This window comes from Mesoplodon mirus (genome assembly GCF_964341445.2).
Source record: "Mesoplodon mirus genome assembly, chromosome: 9".
Taxonomy (NCBI): Eukaryota; Metazoa; Chordata; class Mammalia; order Artiodactyla; family Ziphiidae; genus Mesoplodon; species Mesoplodon mirus.
Window position 1 is genome coordinate 68,019,409 of NC_138985.1, and position 24,469 is coordinate 68,043,877.

The 24,469-nt window shown below is 40.9% G+C and overlaps 1 protein-coding gene and 1 pseudogene across 6 annotated transcripts in view; one reads left to right on the plus strand and one right to left on the minus strand.

Annotated features, from left to right (window-relative positions):
• CREB5 (cAMP responsive element binding protein 5) overlaps positions 1–24,469 on the plus strand; it is a 416,145-nt gene that overhangs the window by 370,819 nt on the left and 20,857 nt on the right. The window lies entirely within an intron of this gene.
• On the minus strand, positions 4,281–24,257 carry LOC309810757 (large ribosomal subunit protein uL16-like; annotated as a pseudogene). The gene is made up of 3 exons: positions 24,189–24,257; positions 15,391–15,460; positions 4,281–5,039 (listed from the first exon to the last, which is right to left on the minus strand). The product of its transcript is annotated as a large ribosomal subunit protein uL16-like (transcript).

Genomic DNA, 24,469 nt, shown 5'->3' on the forward strand with positions numbered 1-24,469 from the left:
GTAACTGGCTGCCCTGAAGAATGCACTTGAACTCCATGGGACAGAATCCAAAAATTCCAACAAGGATCCTGTTTAAAGGGCCATAGGAAAATCTCTGGGCAGACTTAGGCATTATTTCTGGGACCTGGTCGTGTGCCATTGTACCTTCCCCCTCCCCTTTCCCCCTTCTTCATCCTATACACACGTGCACACAGACACACACACCCACATACACTGACCCCATGTTTTGTTCCATTTCCTTGGTCATGAGGCAGATTCAGATGGTGTTGAGAGAGAGATGGTGATAGTTCCAAGAAGGATATTAGTGGTCACGTCAAAAGGCTGAAGGAGGAGACAGCCAACTTGCATGAAGCTTCATGACATGCCTCGTGAAGGATTTTACAGGCCTTGTCCCCAGCGCTTTCAAAGAAAACATGAGACAGAAAATTCAAGCTTCCATTTTGCTATGACATACTCTGTTTTTAGTTTACAGAAGATCTGAGAGGAGAAAAGTAGTAAGGGGAAGTTATGCAGATTTCCATATTTCCAGGCTCCCCTCTTAAAATTCTTTATAGATGGAAGGTAGGGTGCGGGTGGGAGGGAAGTCCTCCTCCCACCCTTATTGACTAAATAAAAGTAGACTCTGTATACTAAAAAGGTTTATGAGAATGTTTATTGGCATCTCTGGATTTTGGTTAATTATTTGAAAGTAGAAGTATTAAATTCACTGTTGAATTCAGAACCCACTATGATTAGTTTTCTGCAGACAAATAGGGTATATACCTCTTCTCCCACTACACAGGCCCAATTCCATGTGCAAACCTAAGAAGTTACTGAGAAGAGAATGTCAGGGCTGAAACTTTACATACTTCCCTTTAAAGACCTTTACGAGGTTGGAATTATTTGAAAGATAACAGAATACAATGCAGTAACCATTTTAGGAGCCAGAGGGAGAAAACTGGGAGAAGTGCCCCAGCTGCCATTGGGAAACGAGGTTAGGCCCTTACTGACACTGCCCGATAGGTCTTGGGATCTGCCCTTGCCTCCTAGTTTGGCAGATCCTACCAGGAGCACCCGCCTCCAGCTGAGGAGACGCAGATGCCTGCCAGTTTAACAAACTCTACTCCTAGCTTACCCCCAAGCACAGTGGCTGACACTGTCGCTGTGGCTCCTGACAAGAAGTAGCCCAGCCTCAGAACACATTGCCTCAGTGCCACGGAAAATACACAGCACATGGGCTGTTAGCATTTTCAGATGTCATCTCTGTTTCTTATTTAACTTCAAGATGCAGCTGAGTTCCAGATTAGTCTCCAGGATAGCAGAGGAAGCTTGGATTGGCAGTCGGGAGGCATGGGATCTAACTCACCTTCAACCTTGAACTTGTCATGGGACCACGATAGCCTTTTAATCTTGCCGAGCCTCCTTTTTTTTAATCTGTGAAAGATATCTTGAAATATAAATAAAATGTAATCTGTGTTTTGCTCCAGGTGGGCCCCCAAACTCTTCCAGTTATTAGAGCCCATGGTTATAGAAAATAATTCTCAGTGTCGTTTATGATCACTGCCACTTGTGAGACAGAGTGAGTTGATGTCCATTAAGGACAGAGAGGAAATGTCACACAGAAGATATTTTGTTATTAAGTTGGATTTTGATACCAGCCCATTTTAATACCCACATCACAACGGTCTTGTGGAGTCTCCTTCAAAATAATAAAATAAATAACTGATTGGTAAATGGCATTGACTCCTGATTTAGTTAACCTGGCAGTCGGATTAAGGCAGGGTTTCTCGATCTCGGCATTATTGACATTTTGGCTAGAGAATTCTTTGTTGTGAGGGACTGTCCCATGCATTATTAAATGTTCAGCAGTATCTCTAGGCTGTACCCACTAGATGCCAGTAGCACCTCCCCTCCAAGTTGTGACAATCAAAAATGTCTCCAGGGCTTCCCTGGTGGCGCAGTGGTTGAGAGTCCGCCTGCCGATGCAGGGGACACGGGTTCGTGCCCCAGTCTGGGAAGATCCCACATGCCGCGGAGAGGCTGGGCCCGTGAGCCATGGCCGCTGAGCATGCGCGTCCGGAGCCTGTGCTCCACAACGGGAGAGGCCACAACAGTGAGAGGCCCGTATACCGCAAAAAAAAAAAAAAAAGTCTCCAGATATTGCCAAGTGTCCCCCAGGGGGCAAAATCACCCTCAGTTGAGGGTGATTTAGTCGTGACTAAAAGTCCCGAGTTTAGGTCAGGTTTAACTACATATATTTGATATGCTGCAATCTGAAAATGCTAGTTAGCCCCAGAACACCAGCAGTATCTATTAGGTTCAGGTTAGAACAATCTAACCTTGATCGGAAATAACACTAGAAATAACCCATTTAATCTACAATGTCCCAGGACCTCAGAATAATGGAATCTACTAGATTTCAATCTTTTTGGAAATGGGCAGAATTGTCTTTGTATAATATATCTTACTGTGCACAGAATAAATGCTCATTAAATGTATGTTGAAAGAATGAACAACTTCCCCCAAAACACCAGGGGAGCACAGAAGGAGGAGCTGCCATGCACAGCCAGTCATTCTGGGTGATCTTTATTCTACAGGAGAAAATGAAGCAAGTGTTGGCCAGTTGGAAGGGAAGAAAGAATCTTTGGGAGGGAGGCTGCCATTACCCTAGCTGAAATGGAGCCAGGTTAAAACTCTCTTCTGATTAAATAAAAAATGTCATGGAACGTTTAATGACCAACCACAGTGCATCAGAGCCCAAGCTATATGTCATCACCCATGCTCCCCAAGAGCATGTAAGAGTGAAAGATTCAGTTACTTTAAGTCTTCTGTATTCCTAAATTGGCATATATTTTAGTGGTGTGGGATGTGGAAATCTCATATGTGCATCTGACATGTTAATCTCCCTAAAATGGTGGCCTCACTGTTTTTCCTAATGCACTTCAAGAGTATGACCTTAAATTGCATTTGAAATGTCCCACTCAGTTGTCCTGACAACTTTCTTTTCTCAGAATAAACAGAATCCACCTGTATCTCTCACCAGAGACATGAGTACTGTATTGAGTTTGTTTTCATGTTTGATGTTTTATAGGTATTCTTTGAACCAACCTTCAAATTCAGAACAATATTAAATCTAAATTCACGAATCATCAGGTCTGATTCATGAGATTTGTAGATTTTGGCTGATATTATTTTGTAACCATTAAGTTCTGAAATGATCAAAACTGACTTAATATGAGAAGCTTTGCCTCTTACCTGGGTAATTATTGTCATTTAGAAGGAAATCAACCAGGCTGGTGATCTTCCAGCCCCATCTCCACACTTCACTGTGGGTGTCTGTTTTAAAATTTGAATGGCAAGTGCTTTGGGGAAACATTACTTAATTAGCCCTGGGTGAGAAATTCTCTTCTGTGGTGTCCTTTTTTTCCTGCGGTACGCGGGCCTCTCACTGCTGTGGCCTCTCCCGTTGCGGAGCACAGGCTCCGGACGCACAGGCTCAGCAGCCATGGCTCACAGGCCCAGCCGCTCTGCGGCATGTGGCATCTTCCCAGACCGGGGCACGAACCCGTGTCCCCTGCATCGGCAGGCGGACTCCCAACCACTGCGCCACCAGGGAAGCCCTGTGGTGTCCTTTTGATAATAGACTTAATTGACAACTGATGTTACCGAGATCTGAATTTTATCTGAGATCAAAACTAAGCAAAGAGCAGGAGAGAGTGCTTTCGGAGGGCTTACCATCTCTGCACACGAAGAGTGTGCAAAATTAGGATTCAGAAAGAAGTGTAACTGTTATTTCAGAAGGTAGATTAATATAGTATTAAGTACCAATGTGCTCAGCATGAATCTTGAATACACACTCCTAGAGTCCCTGATTTTTATCCTGTGATACACACTCTATCTTTAAGTGAAAAATGGAGACTAGTTTAAAAATTTTAAACCTGGGATGATAAAAGAAAGACTTAGAAGAATGAGTATATGCTTCTTTCCATTCATTTTCCCTGTATATATTTCCCCAGTCTTCCAAGAACACCAAGGGAGGCAATACTGTGTAGCCAGATTGAGTAACTTAGATGTATTTTTTCTTGTTGGAATCTGATTTAAAGATTCCCCACCCTCACCCCTGGGAAAATAGTTGGGGTTGGTTGCAAAATAGTATAATATTTATTTCTTTGTTTGTTTAAAAATTGAGTTTTTAGTACATATCCCTCCTATTTCCAGCAAGGATTCTTTTTGTTTTTTTGACAAGAAAGTAGGATTTGTTGGTGGGCATGCGTAAAGAGGGAACAGCAACAAGGTTTTCATTAGTGCAGGGCCCGCCGTTTGTCCAGAGGGCCACAATTAGGGCTGTATTTGACCCCATAGCCATCCGGGATAAGCCGCTTTTCTGCCACCATGTTTTCAAATTCGTCAGAGTTAAACTTAGTAAATCCCCACTTCTTGGATATGTGGATCTTCTGGCGTCCAGGGAACTTGAACTTGGCCCTGCGGAGGGCCTCAGTCACATGCTCCTTGTTCTGCAGCTTGGTGCGGATGGACATTATGACTTGGCCAATGTGGATCCTGGCCACTGTGCTCTGGGGCTTCCCAAAGGCCCCGCAGCCTATCAGCTCCATCACAGGACAACATCTTGTTGATGCGGACGACAGTGGAAGAGGTGGCGCTGCACTCGGATGTGAAAACCATCTTTGCCACAGCTTTTCACCATGTACTTGTTGGCACAAATACAGGCAGCCTCCAGGGCTTCAGAGGAGAGCTGCTCATACCCATCCGACACACCATGCAGCCACAGAGTGGGAACTCATCCACCTTTGCCTTCTTCCGCCCCAGGTCAAAGATGCAGATCTTAGCATCAGGGGCACCTCGGCAGAAGCGAGACTTTGGGTATGGCTTGTTCTTACAATACCGGTAACAGCGAGCGGGGCGGCGGCCCACGGTGACACCAGGATCTTCAAAGGCACGCCGAAGGGAAAGAGGCGCTCCCACGCCTGTACATGCCTTATACAGGCAGTCTGTCTTCACACGTAGGAACCATGGAGTCCGGGCGAGGGCGGGTAGACGCCCTCAGGTCGAATTTTACCTGAGATCAAAACTAAGCAAAGGGCAGTGGACTGAAGAGAGTCCTTTTGGAGGGCTTATCTCTCTGCACACATAAAGAGTGTGTAGAATTAAGTCCACTCTTGCAGGAGCAGTAGTCTGTAAATGCAGATGGCCCTTCCCCTGGTCAGCTGGGCTTGCCCCACATGAAGTCTGCAGCCTCCAATATGCTCTTCAAAGCGTGATGCCATTCTGAAAGTCAGGCTGGATGCTGGGTGGAATGTGTCACAGAAACGAAAGAACAACTCCCCATCGCTAGAGCTGCCATCACTATTTCCACTGGGCTTAGCAGTGACACGTTTGGTTAACCATTTTGTTAGCCTCCGGTTAACCACGCATGCTTTGAAAACCTTACAGAAGTGGGAAGATGTCTATATATAATGTTATTCATATAAAAAACAACCCCACAAGATACAGTTCTTTCCTTAGCTGCCACACCAAATCCAGACTCTCTATAACTGGCATTTGGTGAAAGGAAGAAATCACTTGATAAACACCCTTTGGTGATTAATTTATCTGGAAACTAGGGTGGAGTGGGAAATTCTCTAAAAAAGGGAATTGAGCTTGTTTGAGTTTGGAGTCCTTTGACTCAATCTTGTATCCACTTCTCTTTTACAGTGATTCTGCCTTATCATTGTATATGAATAAATACAAATATCAGAGCCCTTGGGTAGAGCATGTTTTCCACCTCCAGTTGAGCTGACTTCCTTTCCTCCTCTGTATCTTTTTCCCTTCCCTCTGGCCTTTTGCCTCTTTCTTCCTTTTTGCCTTTTCCACATGCTTTTTATATTATCTACCATCTTCTTCTAACTAGGCAAACTGTCAGGCTGCACCACAAAGAACGTCAGGTTCCAATCCCTTGTCTACACTGGCTCTCGAGCAGGTGACTTAACATTTATTTCTTCAGAGGAATTTCCTACATCTTCATATCATGGGGGATGATCTTCATCACCTACTTCGAAGGTTTAATATCCGCAAAGAACTTTGCTCGCTCTAGAAGGAAGGCAGTGATTTAGGACAAGCTACTATTATTGTCAGTCCCTGGTGAGTAGTTGCTTAGGAGAAATTTGGAGTCAGAAGAGAAATTGCTTAAGCTGGAAGAGAAGACAGTTCATGAAAATGATACCTTGAGCTTGTTAGAAGATAAATTCTTAGGCCATTTTCAATGAATAAATCAACCAGAAAACTTTCTATTTGGCGTTTTTAGAACTGTACTCAGTTGTGACAATATGATTTAAAGAGGTGGTTCCACATTCCCCACTCCACCACCCCCATTACTTAGGTTGTAGGCAGTGAAACAGTAGAGTTAGATCTCTGGTTTATTGAATTGTACACCATGGAGACAATAGAAATGAAGAGGTAAAAAGATAGCTTAGCAAGAGACTGTAATTTCACTCTTAAAAATGTGCCAAATACTTAATGTATTCTGCTAGTCATACCTCCTGAAACAAGAAAAGCTCTCCAGTTAGAAAAGAGTACAGAAAACTTATTCTTCAACAGCTAAATATTAATGGAATTTTTAAACTGCGTGTGAGAATCCACATGATTTGGATACACATCAGCTCAGAAAAAAAAGTTGTTCCTCATTTTTTGGCTGGAAGTACTCTGCACTATCATCTTCTTGGGCCTAATTCAAAAGTTCTCCTTAAGCATAACTTTTTATAAACACACAAACAACCAGACTCTTCATACATTATAAATGGCTTCTCTTGGAAATGCCTTAAATGTAGATATGCATTATAAAAATTTTTTTTTGCCTTAAATGTAAACATCAACAACAACAAAAAACATCTTTTGGGTTTTGTTTGTTTCCCCATGCACAGCTTTATTCTCCCTGCTGTGTTTTGCCTAAAAACCCAAAGATTGTGCTGTGATAGAAGCTTTTATTAATGATGGTGCTCCTTCATCCCGAGTCTCTCCCAGGTTTCTCCTGGTCCTTCCTGCTCGGTGAGAACAGGCCATTGACAAATGGCATTACTGATTCTCAATGTGCTCAGAGCCCAGGGGCTATTGGTGGATGTGCTGTCTCTGTTGTCTGCGAGCTGCTGCGTTGAGCACCATACAGTCCAGACCACTCACAGGCAGACCGGGAACTCTTTTTTAGGAGGATGGTAGAGCCATCACAGCAAGTTGATTTGGCTATTGGTCCAGTGGCTTTGGACCACGAACACTTACAAAGCACCCCCCAAAAAAACTTAAGCAGCACTTAATGATCAGAGTCTATTACACACTCTTTCTCTTCCCCACCCCCATCCCCAGTCTTCGCCCATATCTTTGTTGACATGCTTGGGGGGACCCAAGCAGGGATCAGATCAGAGGCAAAGGAGAGTGTGGAGAACAGAACGTACCATACCATTTACCAAGAAGAAAAACAGAACTGGACATACGCCACATGTTTGTGAGGTGTGGATATCGATACCGAGGGGCAGAACAACTTATACTTCCATACAATCTACTACCCATAGTTTAAGAGAAACACATGGAGACTTTACCTATAATAAGCTTGAGGCCCCCTTGGCCAGACAACACATGACTCCACAAGGAATGGCACACATCTTGCCATTTCCCAACAAGTGGAATAAAGCTAGAAGACGACAATATGGAACAGCCGTCCTGGAGAAGCCTTGCCAACACCAGGCAGAGGTGTGTCCGGGAAGGTCCTTTTAGTCAGACATTCAGATGCAGAAGTTTGAGCATCTGAGTTACTGAGAGGTGTCCTCTGGGGATGGAGTGGGGGTGGGAGGGCAGTGCCCACTGAATACAGCTGCTCTAGGAAGGGTGTGGGTAAGGATCTGATGGAGGACTGGTGATGGGGTGCCTGGCTGCGCCACCCAAGCAGCACACTGCCAAGTCATGGACCTCCCGCCTCCGACGCTGCAGTGCAGCGGCTCTTCATGATGGTCATCAAGCACACACCCAAGGACTGCTGTGCATTAAAAAGGGAGCAATTGGTATAGTTAATGTTGCCCACTGTCCATCTTTCTTGGGATGATGGGAAGTGTAGCAGTGAGGAGAAATCCTATCCATCACTATTCATTGCATCACTTTTTTGCCCAATAATGAGGTCACCCCACTCAGGAAGGGCCCTGGGATGCACATATTGTGTCAAGTTTGCTGTGGGAACTTGAATCTGAATTTCATGACTTCTGTGCAATTAAAACCCCAAACTTAGTGTTGCATTAACATGGATTTTCCATAGTGAGTTATAAATGCAAAATTCTATGTTTCATATGTCTTTTTCTAACATATGTTACTGCCTGTGTTTCTGATTAAAAGCTCGTCCAAAATAAAATAACAAAGGATTACTTTTTTTCCAATAGAACTTTCTTCTATAAAAGCTAGAAATAAACCCTTACCTAAAATTACCCAGGCTTGCAGGTGCTGGGTTTTGGGGTGTGTGTAGTGTGCACTAGCAAGACAGAGGCCATTATTCTCCCTGCAACCACCACCAGAAGGCATTCTTTCCGTGGAGAAAATTGTAGGCCAACGCTTTAAAAAAATTCCATGGCTAGGCACCACTCCTGGAGACTTGCAGGCAGCAGGCAGGCAGGCAGGCAATCAACAAATATTTATTCTAAGGCCACTGTGTATTCAGCACCTTTAAAATTGCCAGGGAAACCAGCCAGGAGCATATAATACCTGCTAGGGCCAAGTTAGTATCCAAGGTCATTCCGTAGTGCTTAAGGAGCTCAGTAATCTGAAAGGAGCAGGGAACCCTAAAACTGTAAGATGGCAGTATCTCACCTGGGTATGGGTATATTGACAGAATAGGAAAATAAAATCCAAGAAAAGGCTCGTTAACTGAAGCCGATACTTAACAGTTGCACCACCCCCATCTTTTCCTTTTACATCTCCCTTAACAGACACCCAGCTCCCATTCCGTACACACCACACATCACACACACACGCACGCACGCACGCACGCACGTACTACTACTACCATTCACCATCATCATCACCTCTGCCCAGAAACTGAACCCAACTGGATGGATCAAGTTGTCAGGTTTTGTTTTTTTTTTTTAAATAATGAACACATTTTAAAAATAACAAGGCAAATATGCTAAGCTGTGCAAATACAAGGATATTCATCACAGTGTCATTAGAGAGGGAAAGTGGTACCAGCATGTATGGAACGTCAACTGAGAATTGGGATACTCCCCTAGAGACAATCCAACATCTATTAGGCAGGACGTGAGATTTTGTGGGGGGCAGGGATATGGGGACACGGGCTTGTATGGCACACATCCTGGCCTGTGCAGAGGTGAACAGGACTCTCACCCTCTTGCATTAAGTTCTCTAATCTAGTTTTGTTGATGCAGCTGAAAAGTCACATTAGTTGTTTTGACATGTGCGTCACATAGGGGTGCTTTACAAAGTCATACAAAATCCCTGCATCCTCTGTTACATATGTAACTGCCAAGCTACGTCTCCCCTGAGCTTCCATTGTACAGTACTGGTGTTTTTTGGGTTTTCTTTTTGTTTTTGTTAACCAAGCATAAGAGGTTACAGTGTTCCCCATTAAATTTCTCATATTGGATTCCTTGATGCTAGTCTGCCAAGATCTTTTTGGATACTGGTTCATCATCCAGTGTATTTAATACTCTCTACTAGCTTTGTATCACACACAGTTGATGGATGTGGCTTCTGCATTTTCTCTTTAGTTCTAAGCCAGCTAGGAGATGATAGAATTGTAGAAAAAAGAGGGTGCCAATGTCTTGCAGAGGAGTCAAATTCCCTGAGACATACCGAAAACCTGGCTTGGACCTTATCCATTCTAGGGCAAAGTATCTTTTTGGCTTTTATTGTTCACAATACAGTGTTTCACTTAAGGTGGCATCGTAATGAATATTAGTCATTCTCAGATGAAGTCAAGAGTTTCTATTAGCACCCTATTAAAAGTTAAGAGATTCTTATTTTGCTTTATGTGCTTTATTTTTAAAATATTTTTTAATTGACAAAATTCATATAACATAAAATTATCCATTATAAATTGTACCTTTCAGTGGCATTTAGTACATTCAAAATGTTGTGCAACCATCACCTTTATCTAGTTCCAAAATATTTGCATCACCCCCAAAGGAAACCCTGTACCCATTAAGCAGTTACTCCCCATTCTCCCCTCCCCCCAGCCCCTGGCAACCACTAGTCTGTTTTCTGTTTCTGTGCATTTACCTATTCTAGACATTTTGTGTAAATGGATTCATACACTATGTGACCCATTCTGTCTGGCTTTTTCCATTTGATAATGTTTTTTGAGATTCATCTATGTTTCCGCAGGTATCAGAACTTCATTCCCTTTTATGGATGAGTAATATTCCATTGTGCTTTATTTTGAATTTTAAAAATCTAAAGTAAAACAAATATATTTTAATGCTAAGAAAAAGAGGTTAATATCTCCTTTTCTTATTTTTCATCAAAAGCTGGTATTAAAACTCTGCCAACAAAACAACTCCACTCAGTCCGACTAATTATTCAGTATATCCTTATGGCTTATACAGTTTCTTATTCCATTATGTATCCCCATGTCATAGAGGAGGAATTTGAAGCTCAAGGTGACCAGCCAAGGTGGCAGAGCCAGGCTTTTAAACCTAGATTTCTCACTCCAAGTCTTTCGTTCTTCTTCTGAAGTTCTCTGAAACAATGACATTTCTTTCTTTATTTTAGACATTCATACAACTCACTTCTCCAACAGATTCCTATCCCTTAGCAGGCATCAACTCAGACCCTCTCTCTAATGGAATAGGGAGCTCAGGATCCTGCCCTCATTAGTTAGGTAGATTAGGACATGTAGAGTCTAAGGACTTAGTTAAAGCTGTCTTACAGTAGAATGAAGACTAGCTCCTGCTCTCAGAACAGCAGTTGGTTCTGAAATTCACTAAAATGCACAGCCTCTTAAAATGCTCACCAGCCTGCTGAATTATAAATGACAGCCCCTGAGTCAGAGATGCAGGGAAGCAGTATCTGAAATAGAACAATTCTATAAATGTGTGTTCATTAATTTCTTCACTTAAGAATAAATTGAAGGCTCACTCTTGCAGAACTGTAATTACTATACGATTTAGACATTAATATAAAAAGGGTGGCAGGGAAATTGCTTAAGATTTGTCTCTGGGGTTTGTTTGGCTTTTTAACCACCGAAGTTTAACATGTCACCTAGCGCTTAGGTCTGCTTTACCTTACTTTAGAAGTTATACCCGCAAGTGGACAATGAGAGAATGAAATCAAACACTGAATTCTTTTCCTTGCCTACTTTAGAATTGCTGAAGTTCCACTTTTCTGAGGTACCATCCTTATTTGTGAGATTTCCTTGCATCATTTTCCAGTGGACTAGAGTATTGATGTATAATACAATTCCTTTGTGTTTTTTAATAATCACATCATTTCTAATATCTTCAGAGTTACTACTTTTTAATGACAACATGACAAAGAGTATGAATAGTTTTCCTCCCAGACCCTATAGGATCCTCCCCTTTCCCTGGTAATCTCTTCTGCCAACCTGGTAGCCTTATTTGAAATTTTACTACCAAACCAAAATCTAAAGCAGAAGAATACTTAAACTGTGAAACCATCGGAGCTGAGTTACATTATACAAGTTTTGAAAGGAGCATACTTTATTCCAAGTGATTAAGCCGGGCGTGATTTTAATTAATTTTCTTACCAATGATTCTGAAATAAAGGTGGATTTTAAGATCCACTCTGCTATCAGAGTTATATGATCATTTTCAACAGACATCCTGAAGCCAAAATGTGAATCTGGGCATTAAAGCTATTTCTGCCTTGGCTAAGTGAAGTTCAAAGTTTGTGTAACTATCCCATGGCACCCTCTCATCCCTACCTCTCCCCAACTTTAGGAAGCATTTTGGGATCCAACTGGCGACATAGTGTCATAAAATTCAGTGGATAAATATCAGTTATTTTTCGTGAATTCAGAGACTTAATTTCAGAAATCCTTGATACCTAGAGCAAGTCAGTAATCATCGATATTGCAAGCACTCCTCCAGTGAAGGCTTCTGGAGGTGTCACACCATTGACCATTTGGACCATTCAGGAGCCTGTGTTACCACCTCAGCTGATCAACTGTGTTGGGAAGGAGAAAGAAAGAAGAAATTACATTTACAGAAATACCTTGGGGTGGCCACTGATGGCGATTGTTTCGTGTTCAAAAGGAAATATTAAGATGGATTTTATCTTATTTTCATATAGATAGTCTCTTACTTGTGGTCAATCAGCAACACTACATTTTGAGGTTATCACGTTCTTTTCTGGAACAAAACCCAAGAGCCGTTTTTAATTAAAACCTTTCTAGAAAGAATGCTTCAACCATGCCCACCCCCCATCCAACTGAATTTCAAATATTTGTTTAATTCGGTTTGGCTTTCAGAGTCTGTAAAGCATAAGCAATCGGCCGAGCTGAAAATGGAGAAGAAGTGTTTTTACAGTTCCACAAATGTTTCTAACGGACAAGAGTGAGTTGTTAATGGGAGATAAATTGCCTGGGGTGAGTGTGGGTGGGTGTGTCGTGTGTGTGTTCTCACGCAGGCCACATGCGTGCACCCACACGGAGGTAATGACGTTTGCATGTACCTGGGCCTCACAGGACAGGCTGTGATGCAAAACTGTGCTAAGCTGTAGAGTAAAGAGGTGCTGGGACGGGGCCACCATGGCAGCGGTCGTGCATGGTATGGGATGAGGTAGGTAGCTGGTTTCTTACCAGAACTCAGATCCTGGGCAGCAGGCCCATCCTCCCATTGGGAACAGTGAACAAGGAGCTGATAAAATACACAGACCGAATGAAAATGACCCCTATTGACTGAAACCAGCTGTGTCAGGCTTCTCGCTGTCTCTCCTGATTTGCTCTCTCAAATAAATGGATGTGGTAGAGGATGAGAGAAAGTAAACAGGATCATTTTTTCTTTCTTGCAGTCGCACCTCAGTAACAGCCCTGGTTTTTGTAGCTGAAAAATATGTTTATTTGCCCATTAATTTCCCTCTCTCTCCCTTGCCTTTTCTTGGCATTGGGTAGAATGTTATTTAAAATAAGACACAGTTCGGCTTCAAAAAGAAAAATCATTCTGCAAAATACAGCTTGGACTCATTTGCTGGTCATTTATCATCCCTAAGAGAGTGGGGTACAAATATCTTTATTTGGTATGCTTTAATGATTTATAGGGCGATGACTCTTGTTGGCACCAGGATACAGGGAAGCAGCAGTCTCTTTAGGACTTTTAGAAGTGCCCCAAACTGTTTAGAAATGACATGGAGAATATTAAATGTGGCGTATGCACAGCAGCTCGATAATCATTTGTCTTCACTGCCTTCCTTTCAAAGATGATGTAGGTTGGTGCTTTGGGGGTGGACTCAACCCACAAGCCTGAGATTCTCTAAGGTGTGCTTCAAAGTCTTCATTTCCACACTCGGGTGTGTGTGTTTTCTTTCCAGTACTTCAAAAAGGCTTTGGTTTTATGTGTCTCCCATTTCCTTCGGGTAGTGGGCAAATAATAATGTGCCCAACATTAGTGCCCAATAAATATTTGTTGAACGAACAGTTAAATGGAATGTTATAAGGCTTATTAGTATTATTGCCTTGGCATGAAACCTGGAAGAATAGACTTGAGGCAATCAAGTAATTTCCCTTAACAGTACAAGCTAATTATTTGAGAGATGAAGATCTGGTGCATAGTATTTATTTGTCAGGCTCCATTTGCTCCTAAATGAAGGTGGAAAAGTTGTTTGTAGCATTGAAGGGATAACATAGTGACCCACCGCTAAACAGCTTTTCAATTTTCCATGCTACTCTTTCAGGGAAAATGTATCAAGATGAAGTTAACGCGCATTCTTTTTGTTTATTTGTGTTTTCTTTTTTTCTGTTACCATTTTTTTTAGATTTTTATTATTTGTTTATTTATTTATTTTTGCGTGTGTAGTGTCTTAGTTGCAGCACGTGGGATCTTCGTTGAGGCATGCCTTTTGTTGCGGCGTGTGGGCTCCTCGTTGCGGTGCGTGGGCTTCTTTCTAGTTGTGGCGTGCAGGTTTTCTCTTCTCTAGTTGCTGTGCTCAGGCTCCAGAGCACGTGGGCTCTGTAGTTTGCAGCTCGTGGGCTCTAGTTGAGGCGCGCAAGCTCAGTAGTTGTGACATGCGGGCTTAGTTGCCCCACCACACGTGGGATCCTAGTTTGCCGACTAGGAATCGAACCTGCATCCCCTGCATTGTAAGGCAGATTCTTTACCACTGGACCACCAGGGAAGTCCCTTCTGTTATCATTTTTAGAGGGCAAGCAGGGCGTGGAGCGGGGATCTCTTTTGACAGTATTTTTATAGCCCACCTGCCTGTATGACTTCTGAAGTCATTCTGCTAATGTTGGTTGTCTGATAAAATTGTCCTTTCATATGAATACCACCTGCAGTGATCCAAGATGAAAATGCTACATTCGCATCCTAAACCTCAGAAAGTTTCATTCATTCATTCATTCCAGAAATATGAATTCAGTGCCCAATATGTACCAGGCTCCGTGCTAAAGCTTTGAATTTAGTACTGAGCAAAATCCAACATGGTTCCTGCTGTCATGAAGCTTATAATCTGGCATGGTTGGTGGGAATTAACCGAATGATCATACTAAAAATCGTAACTACAAACTGAATTTTAAAAAGAGGAATATGGTTCTACTGGGTCCATGTAACAACAGGAATTGATTTAGACCAGGAGACCAGGGAGAATTTTACTAAGGAGGATCCTGCGGCTGAGAGCTCTAGAATGTCTGAGGAAAAGGAAAGATCATCCCAGGCAAGAAGATGATCAAATGCAAAGCATTGGTGGGAAGGCCGGGCCACACTCCTCAGTGGCTATGCATATACTATATTAAGGGCTTGACCTTCATCCTCTGAACATTGGAAAGACCTAGAATGGTAATATATCTGAAGGTTAGGAAGTAGGGCTAGGGAGAACAGATACCTGGACCTTATCAGATCTGTGTTTGGGGGGGAAATATAAGTACCCATTCTTCATAAATGTAACGAGAGGTGATCGTGCTAAGCTCTGGATGGTCCTTTGCTGCAGTTGAGCTGCCTGGAAATTCTCACCACCCACCCTTCCCTCTATCAAGTTTTGGAACGAGTGTATCTGGGTCTCCACTTGTGTGCTGGACTGTGCAGCAATGGCATCTTGTCATTGTTTTCTGGGCCCTCCTCTTCTTTCTGCCTTTTCTTTTGATGATGGGGAGGTGGTATAACACAGTTTATTCCTGTTTTGGCAAAGTGTGCATGGCAAGCCTTTCAGCCCCTTCTCTGCTGGCGTAGAGAACAGGCTGTGGAGGTAACTCACCTTCACCACTCTCCAGCGGCGAGAGCTTGGGCACGTGGCTTAGTCTCTCTTTGTGCCTTGCAGGGTTGTTCTGAGGATTAGGTGAGTTAATATTTGTGAAACACAGAACGAGGAGTGGCACATAGTGAGTGCTCAATTGATGCCAGCAGTTATTATTAGCTATTTTTACTGATATGGCAAGGTGTCAAAGATATGTATTGTTGGGCTTCCCTGGTGGCGCAGTGGTTGAGAGTCCGCCTGCCGATGCAGGGGATACGGGTTCGTGCCCCGGTCCGGGAAGATCCCACATGCCGCGGAGCGGCTGGGCCCGTGAGCCATGGCCGCTGAGACTGCGCGTCCAGAACCTGTTGCTTCACAACGGGAGAGGCCACAACAGTGAGAGGCCCGCGTACCGCAAAAAAAAAAAAAAAAAAAAGTTTTTGAAGTGAAAAAAAAGCAAGATACAAAACAATATATCATAAGAAGGGCTCTTGCACAAACGTATTCTGATAAACGTTAAGGATATGTCTGTGGATACTTGGTTATATCTGAGGAATGGGGCTTAGAAAGAAGAAGGTAGGCAGGTAGTTTTTACTTTCTCACCACATATTCTTGTAGTAGGTTTTTTTTTTTTTTTTTTACTATGCAGCTGTATATTTTTATAATAATGAAATTATAAAGAATAGTCTAGAAAATCCGTCAATAGTATTTGCTATGTCAATTAAAAAATAATTATCTCAATATATTTTTTCATAATTTTCTTCACTTTTAAGTTTGGAGATGTCACTTAGAAACTGTTCTTGGAGTAAAGAAACGTGTATCTGAAGTCCAGCAATTCATCCAATGTTCACTTCTTTTGTTTATGTTCTATTCAAATAAGAGTTTTTTTAAACCACGTGCTATTATGATCCCATTGTTATAAAATTATTATACTTGTTCTTCCATCTCTACATATGCACAGAGAGAGCTGTCTGGAATACTGTTCACCCACCAAACAAAAAATGCGTTTGGTTCATTGGTTGCTGACTTCATTGTACTTTTAAGAGTTGCTTAAATTTTTTATAATGAGCATTTTTATAAAAACAGTGAAATCATTTCTAAAAATTGGAGATGAGGAGTATCTGTTCACTTTTCTGTTTAGTAATAAACACAATATGAAGCATCTAATCATTCCCAGGGATTCAGGAAGCTTAACTTTTTCAGGATAATCCTGATGCAGGTCAGTAGCTTCTGTGTGGTACATGTTGCTCATGAAAGAGGAGGCAAGTGGGCTCAGTGGTTACTGAATCAGGACACAGGAAATGTATTCAATGATTATCGGATATTAACATATAGTCTGTCAAACTGCCCCCCCTTTTTTTTAACAAGTGGAGGCTGTTTACATTTGACTAAAGATTTTGACGAATTGAACTGGTACTTATCAATAGTTTACTCTGACCAGCTGAGAATCATTAATATTGTACAGGGCTGGCACATGGTTGCTTCTATCATTATTTAAATACAACTCTTACATTTCGCAGTGATTATACACCACCATCATCAATCAGATAAGAATGCAAATCAGGAGAGAACTTTGAGTCCCCTAGTAAATATTTTATGAAGCCAATGTAAGCTTGCCAACTAGAATATCATCTCTGCAGAAGATACATTTCCAAGGGGTAACTGCATTATACAGTACTTAGTACATTGTGCCCCTCAGGATATGATGATAATTGTCTGTGTACAAGAAAAAACAATTTTGAAGAAACTGCGACCAAGTTGATTGCCAACTGATTCTTTTTTTTTTTTTAACATCTTTATTGGAGTATAATTGCTTTACAATGGTGTGTTAGTTTCTGCTGTATAACAAAGTGAATCAGCTATACATATACATATATCCCCATATCTCTTCCCTCTTGCATCTCCTTCCCTCCCACCCTCCCTATCCCACCCCTCTAGGTGGTCACAAAGCACTGATCTGATCTCCCTGTGCTATGCAGCTGCTTCCCACTAGCTATCTATTTTACATTTGGTACTGTATATATGTCCAAGCCACTCTCTCACTTTGTCACAGCTTACTCTTCCCCCTCCCTATATCCTCAAGTTCATTCTCTAGTAGGTCTGTGTCTTTATTCCTGTCTTACCCCTAAGTTCTTCATGACATTTTTTTCTTTTTCTTCAATTCCGTATATATGTGTTAGCATACAGTATTTGTCTTTCTCTTTCTGACTTACTTCACTCTGTATGACAGACTCTAAGTCCATCCACCTCACTACAAATAACTCAATTTCATTTCTTTTTATGGCTGAGTAATATTCCATTGTATATATGTGCCACATCTTCTTTATCCATTCATCTGTCAATGGACACTCAGGTTTCTTCCATGTCCTGGCTATTGTAAACAGAGCTGCAATGAACATTGTGGTACATGTCTCTTTGAATGATGGTTTTCTCAGGGTATATGCCCAGTAGTGGGATTGCTGGGTCATATGGTAGTTCTGTTTTTAGTTTTTTAAGGAATCTCCATACCGTTCTCCATAGTGGCTGTATCAATTTACATTCCCACCAGCAGTGCAAGAGGGTTCCCTTTTCTCCCCACCCTCTCCAGCATTTATTGTTTATAGACTTTTTGATGATGCTCATTCTGACTGGTGTGAGGTGATACCTCATTGTAGTTTTGATTTGCATTTCTCTAATGATTAGTGATGTTAAGCATCCTTTCATGTGTTTGTTGGCAATCTGTATATCTTCTTTGGAGAAATGTCTATTTAGGTTTTCTGCCCATTTGGGGATTGGGTTGTTTGTCTTTTTGATATTGAGCTGCATGAGCTGCTTGTATATTTTGGAGATTAATCCTTTGTCAGTTGCTTTGTTTGAAAATATTTTCTCCCATTCTGAGGGTTGTCTTTTCATTTTATGGTTTACGGTTTCCTTTGCTGTTCAAAAGCTTTTAAGTTCCATTAGGTCCCATTTGTTTATTTTTGGTTTTAGTTCCATTTCTCTAGGAGGTGGATCAGGAAGGATCTTTCTGTGATTTATGTCATAGAGTGTTCTGCCTATCTTTTCCTCTAAGAGTTTTATAGTGTCTGGCCTTATATTTAGGTCTTTACTCCATTTTGAGTTTATTTTTGTGTATGGTGTTAGGGAGTGTTCTAATTTCATTGTTTTACATGTAGCTGTCTGGTTTTCCCAGCACCACTTACTGAAGAGGCTGTCTTTTCTCCATTGTATATTCTTACCTCCTTTATCAAAGATAAGGGGACCATATGTGCATGGGTTTATCTCTGGGCTTTCTATCCTGTTCCACTGATCTATATTTCTGTTTTTGTGCCAGTACCATACTCTCTTGATTACTGTAGCTTTGTAGTATAGTCTGAAGTCAGGGAGCCTGATTCTTCCAACTCCGATTTTCTTTCTCAAGATTTCTTTGGCTATTTGGGGTCTTTTGTGTTTCCATACAAATTGTGAATTTTTTTGCTCTAGTTCTGTGAAAAATGCCGTTGGTAGTTTGATAGGGATTGCATTGAATCTGTAGATTGCTTTGGGTAGTACAGTCATTTTCACAGTGTTGATTCTTCCAATCCAAGAACATGGTATATCTCTGCATCTGTTTTTTTGTTTTTTTTTTTTTTTTTTTTTTTTGCTGTACGCGGGCCTCTCACTGCTGTGGCCTCTCCCGTTGTGGAGCACAGGCTCCGGACACACAGGCTCCGCGGCCATGGCTCGCGGGCCCAGCCGCTCCGCGGCATGTGGGATCTTCCGGGATCGGGGCACGAACCCGTGTCCCCTGCATCGGCAGGCGGACTCTCAACCACTGCGCCACCAGGGAAGCCCCTGCATCTGTTTTTATCTCTTTAATTTCTTTTATCAGTGTCATAGTTTTCTGCATACACGTCTTTTGTCTCCTTAGGTAGGCTTATTCCTAGGTATTTTATTCTTTTTGTTGCAGTGGTAAATGGGAGTGTTTCCTTAGTTTCTCTTTCAGATTTTTCATCATTAGTGTATACGAATGCAAGAGATTTCTGTGCATTAATTTTGTATCCTGCTACATTACCAAATTCATTGATTAGCTCTCGTAGTTTTCTGGTGGCATCTTTAGGATACTCTAGGTATAGTATCATGTCATCTACAAACAGTGACAGTTTTACTTCTTTTCCTATTTGGATTCCTTTTATTTCTTTTTCTTCTCTGATTGCTGTGGCTAAAAGTTTCAAAACTATGTTGAATAATAGTGGTGAGAGTGGGCAACCTTGTCCTGTTCTGATCTTAGTGGAAATGATTTCAGTTTTTCACTATTGAGAACGATGTTGGCTGTGGGTTTGTCATATATGGCCTTTATTATGTTCAGGTAAGTTCCCTCTATGCCTACTTTCTGGAGAGTTTCTATCATAAATGGGTGTTGAATTTTTTCGAAAGCTTTTTCTGCATCTATTGAGATGATCATATGTTTTTTCTCCTTCAATTTGTTAATATGGTATATCACATTGATTGATTTGCATATATTGAAGAATCCTTGCATTCCTGGAATAAACCCCACTTGATCATGGTGTATGATCCTTTTAATGTGCTGCTGGATTCTGTTTGCTAGTATTTTGTTGAGGATTTTTGCATCTATGTTCATCAGTGTTATTGGCCTGTAGTTTTCTTTCTTTGTGACATCTTTGTCTCGTTTTGGTATCAGGGTGATGGTGGCCTCATAGAATGAGTTTGGGAGTGTGCCTCCCTCTGCTATATTTTGGAAGAGTTTGAGAAGGATAGGTGTTAGCTCTTCTTTAAATGTCTGATAGAATTTGCCTGTGAAGCCATCTGGTCCTGGGCTTTTGTTTGTTGGAAGATTTTTAATCAAAGTTTCAATTTCAGTGCTTGTGATTGGTCTGTTTATATTTTCTATTTCTTCCTGGTTCAGTCTCGGAAGGTTGTGCTTTTCTAAGAATTTGTCCATTTCTTCCAGATTGTCCATTTTATTGGCATATAGTTGCTTGTAGTAATCTCTCATGATCCTTTGTATTTCTGTAGGGTCACTTGTTACTTCTTTTTCATTTCTAATTCTATTGATTTGAGTCTTTTCCCTTTTTTTCTTGATGAGTCTGGCAAATGGTTTATCAATTTTGTTTATCTTCTCAAAGAACCACCTTTTAGTTTCATTGATCTTTGCTATCATTTCCCTCATTTCTTTTTCATTTATTTCTGATCTGATCTTTATGATTTCTTTCCTTCTGCTAACTTTGGGGTTTTTTTGTTCTTCTTTCTCTAATTGCTTTAGGTGTAAGTTTAGGCTGTTTGAGATGTTTCTTGTTTCTTGAGGTAGGATTGTATTGGTATAAACTTCCCTCTTAGAACTGCTTTTGCTGCATCCCATAGGTTTTGGGTTGTCATATTTTCATTTATTTCCTCTTTGATTTCTTCAGTGATCTCTTGGTTATTTAGTAATGTATTGTTTAGCCTCCATGTGTTTGTATTCTTTACAGTTTTTTTCCTGTAATTGATATCTAGTCTTATAGCATTGTGGTTGGAAAAGATACTTGATACAATTTCAATTTTCTTAAATTTACCAAGGCTTGATTTGTGACCCAAGATATGATCCTGGAGAATGTTTCATGAGCACTTGAGAAGAAAGTGTATTCTGTTGTTTTTGGATGGAATGTCCTATAAATATCAGTTAGGCCCATCTTGTTTAATGTATCATTTAAAGCTTGTGTTTCCTTATTTATTTTCATTTTGGTTGATCTGTCCATTGGTTAAAGTTCCCCACTATTATTGTGTTACTGTCGATTTCCCCTTTTATGGCTGTTAGTATTTGCCTTATGTATTGAGGTGCTCCTATGTTGGGTGCATAATTACAATTGTTATACCTTCCTGGATTGATCCCTTGATCATTATGTAGTGTCCTTCTTTGTCTCTTGTAATAGTCTTTATTTTAAAGTCTATTTTGTCTGACATGAGAATTCCTACTCCCGCTTTCTTTTGATTTCCATTTGCATGGAATATCTTCTTCCATCCCCTCACTTTCATTCTGTATGTATCCCTAGGTCTGAAGTGGGTCTCTTGTAGACAGCATACATATGGGTCTTGTTTTTGTATCCATTCAGCCAGTCTATGTCTTTTGGTTGGATTGTTTAATCCATTTACATTTAAGGTAATTATTGATATGTATGTTCCTATTATCATTTTTTTAATTGTTTTGGGTTTGTTATTGTAGGTCTTTTCCTTCTGTTTTTTGCCTAGAGAAGTTTCTTTAACATTTGTTGTAGAACTGGTTTGGTGGGCTGAATTCTCTTAGCTTTTGCTTATCTGTAAAGGTTTTAATTTCTCCATCGAATCTGAATGAGATCCTTGCTGGGTAGAGTAATCTTGGTTTTAGGTTTTTCCCTTTCATCCCTTTAAATATATCCTGCCACTCCCTTCTGGACTGCAGAGTTTCTGCTGAAAAATAACAGTTAATAAGCTGTTAACCTCATGGGGATTCCCTTGTATGTTATTTGTTGCTTTTCCCTTGCTGTTTTTAATATTTTTTCTTTGTATTTAATTTTTAATAGTTTGATTAATATGTGTCTTGGTATGTTTCTCCTTGGATTTATCCTGTATGGGACTCTGTGTGCTTCCTGGACTTGATTGACTATTTCCTTTCCCATATTAGAGAAGTTTTCAACTATAATCTCTTCAAATATTTTCTCAGTCCCTTTCTTTTTCTCTTCTTCTTCTGGGACCCTTATAATTCGAATGTTGGTGCATTTAATGTTGTCCCAGAGGTCTCTGAGACTGTCCTCAATTCTTTTCATTCTTTTTTCTTTATTCTGCTTTGAGGCAGTTATTTCCACTATTTTATCTTCCAGGTCACTTATCCATTCTTCTGCCTCAGTTATTCTGCCATTGATTCCTTCTAGAAGTTTTAAAATTTCATTTATTATGTTGTTCATCGTTTGTTTGCTCTTTAGTTCTTCGAGGTCCTTGTTAAACGTTTCTTGTATTTTCTCCATTCTATTTCCAAGATTTTGGATCACCTTTACTCTCATTACTCTGAATTCTGTTTCAGGTAGACTGCTTATTTCCTCTTCACTTGTTTGTTCTGGTGGGTTTTTACCTTGCTCCTTCATCTTCTGTGTATTTCTCTATCTTCTCATTTTGTTTAACTTACTGTGTTTGGGGTCTCCTTTTCACAGGCTGCAGGTTCGTAGTTCCCATTGTTTTGGTGTCTGCCCCCAGTGAGTAAGGTTGGTTCAGTGTGTTGTGTAGGCTTCCTGGTGGAGGGGACTGGTGCCTGTGTTCTGGTGGATGAGGTGGGATCTTGTCTTTCTGGTGGGCAGGACCATGTCCAGTGGTGTGTTTTGGGGTGTCTGTGAACTTATTATGATTTTAGGCAGCTTCTCTGCTAATGGGTGGGGTTTTGTTCCTGTCTTGCTAGTTGTTTGGCATGGGGTGTCTAGCACTGGAGCTTGTTGGTCATTGAATGGAGCTGGGTCTTAGCGTTGAGACAGAGATCTCTGGGAGAGCTCTCGTCGATTGATATTACGAGGGGCTGGGAGGTCTCTGGTGGACCAATGTCCTGTACTCAGCTCTCCCACCTCAGAGGCTCAGGCCTGACATCTGGCCAGAGCACCAAGACCCTGTCAGCCACACGGCTCAGAAGAAAAGGGAGAAAAGAAAAAAAAAAAAAAGAAAGAAAGAAAAATAAAATAAAGTTATTAAAATAAAAAATAAATTATTAAAATTAAAAAATAAAAAAGTAACTAAAAAAAGGAAGAGAGCAACCAAACCAATAAACAAATCCACCAATGATAACAAGCACTAAAAACTATACAAAAAAAAAAAAATGGACAGACAGAACCCTAGGACAAATGGTAAAAGCAAAGCTATACAAACAAAACACACAAAGAAGCATACAGATACACACTCACAAAAAGAGAAAAAGGGGAAAAAATATATATATATATAAAGGAAGAGAGCAACCAAATTAATAAGCAAATCTACCAATGATAATAAGTTCTAAATACTAAACTAAGATAAACATAAAGCTAGAAACAAATTAGATGCAGAAAGGAAACCCCAACTCTACAGTTGCTCCCAAAGTCCACTGCCTCAGTTTTGGGATGAATCATTGTCTATTCAGATATTCCAGAGATGCAGCGTACATCAAGTTGATGGTGGAGATTTAATCTGCTGCTCCTGAGTCTGCTGGGAGAGATTTCCCTTTCTCTTCTTTGTTCGCACAGCTCCTGGGGTTCAGCTTTGGATTTGGCCCCGCCTCTGCGTGTAGGTTGCCCTCTGGCGTCTGTTATTTTGGGGGGTCTGAGGTCTTCTGCCAGCATTCAGTAGGTGTTCTGTAAGAGCTGTTCCACATGTAGATGTATTTTTGATGTATTTGTGGGGAGGAAGGTGATCTCCACGTCTTACTCCTCTGCCATCTTGAAGGTGCTCCCCGCCAACTGATTCTTTAAATCTGGCCCACACTCTTTAAATCTGGCCCACTGCCTAATTTTGCACAGCACAGGAGCTAAAAATGGTTTTTACATTTTAAAATGATGGGAAAATATCAAAAGTAGAATAACATTTCATGTCATGTGAAAGTTATATGAAATTCAGATATCCTGTCCCTAAGTAAAGTTGTATTGGAACACAGCATAGTCATTTGTTTACATACTGTATACAGCTGTTTTTGTGCTAAAAGGGCTGAGTTGAGTAGTTGTGAGAGACCTTAAGGCATACAATGAAGAAAATATTTACTATCTGACTTTTTATAGAAAAGCTTGCTGAGTCCTGCTTAGAGATCAGATTCAGGGAGAAGTTATTTGTGTGCATGTCTGTTTGCTTATTGATGGATGATGCTTTTGTGTTGGACGTACCTGGCCTGTGATGTGGTCGTCAAAGAAGCTATAGGAGTGCAGTGGTCCATATTCTTCTACTTTCCTCATTTCCTTCCCAAAGTCAGAAGAATGTTATTATGTGAGAAAATTAGATTATAAAGGGACTGTGAGAAGTATCATAGTAACAAATGTTAAGATCTACATATTGACTCAAAAAGTTATGGATTTCTAATCTAATTTGAAGACTTAACATTAGTTCTGTTCCTATATTCCAAAATTTGAAGTTATTTCTCCTCTTTGGGTCTGAGAAATCTTTTGAG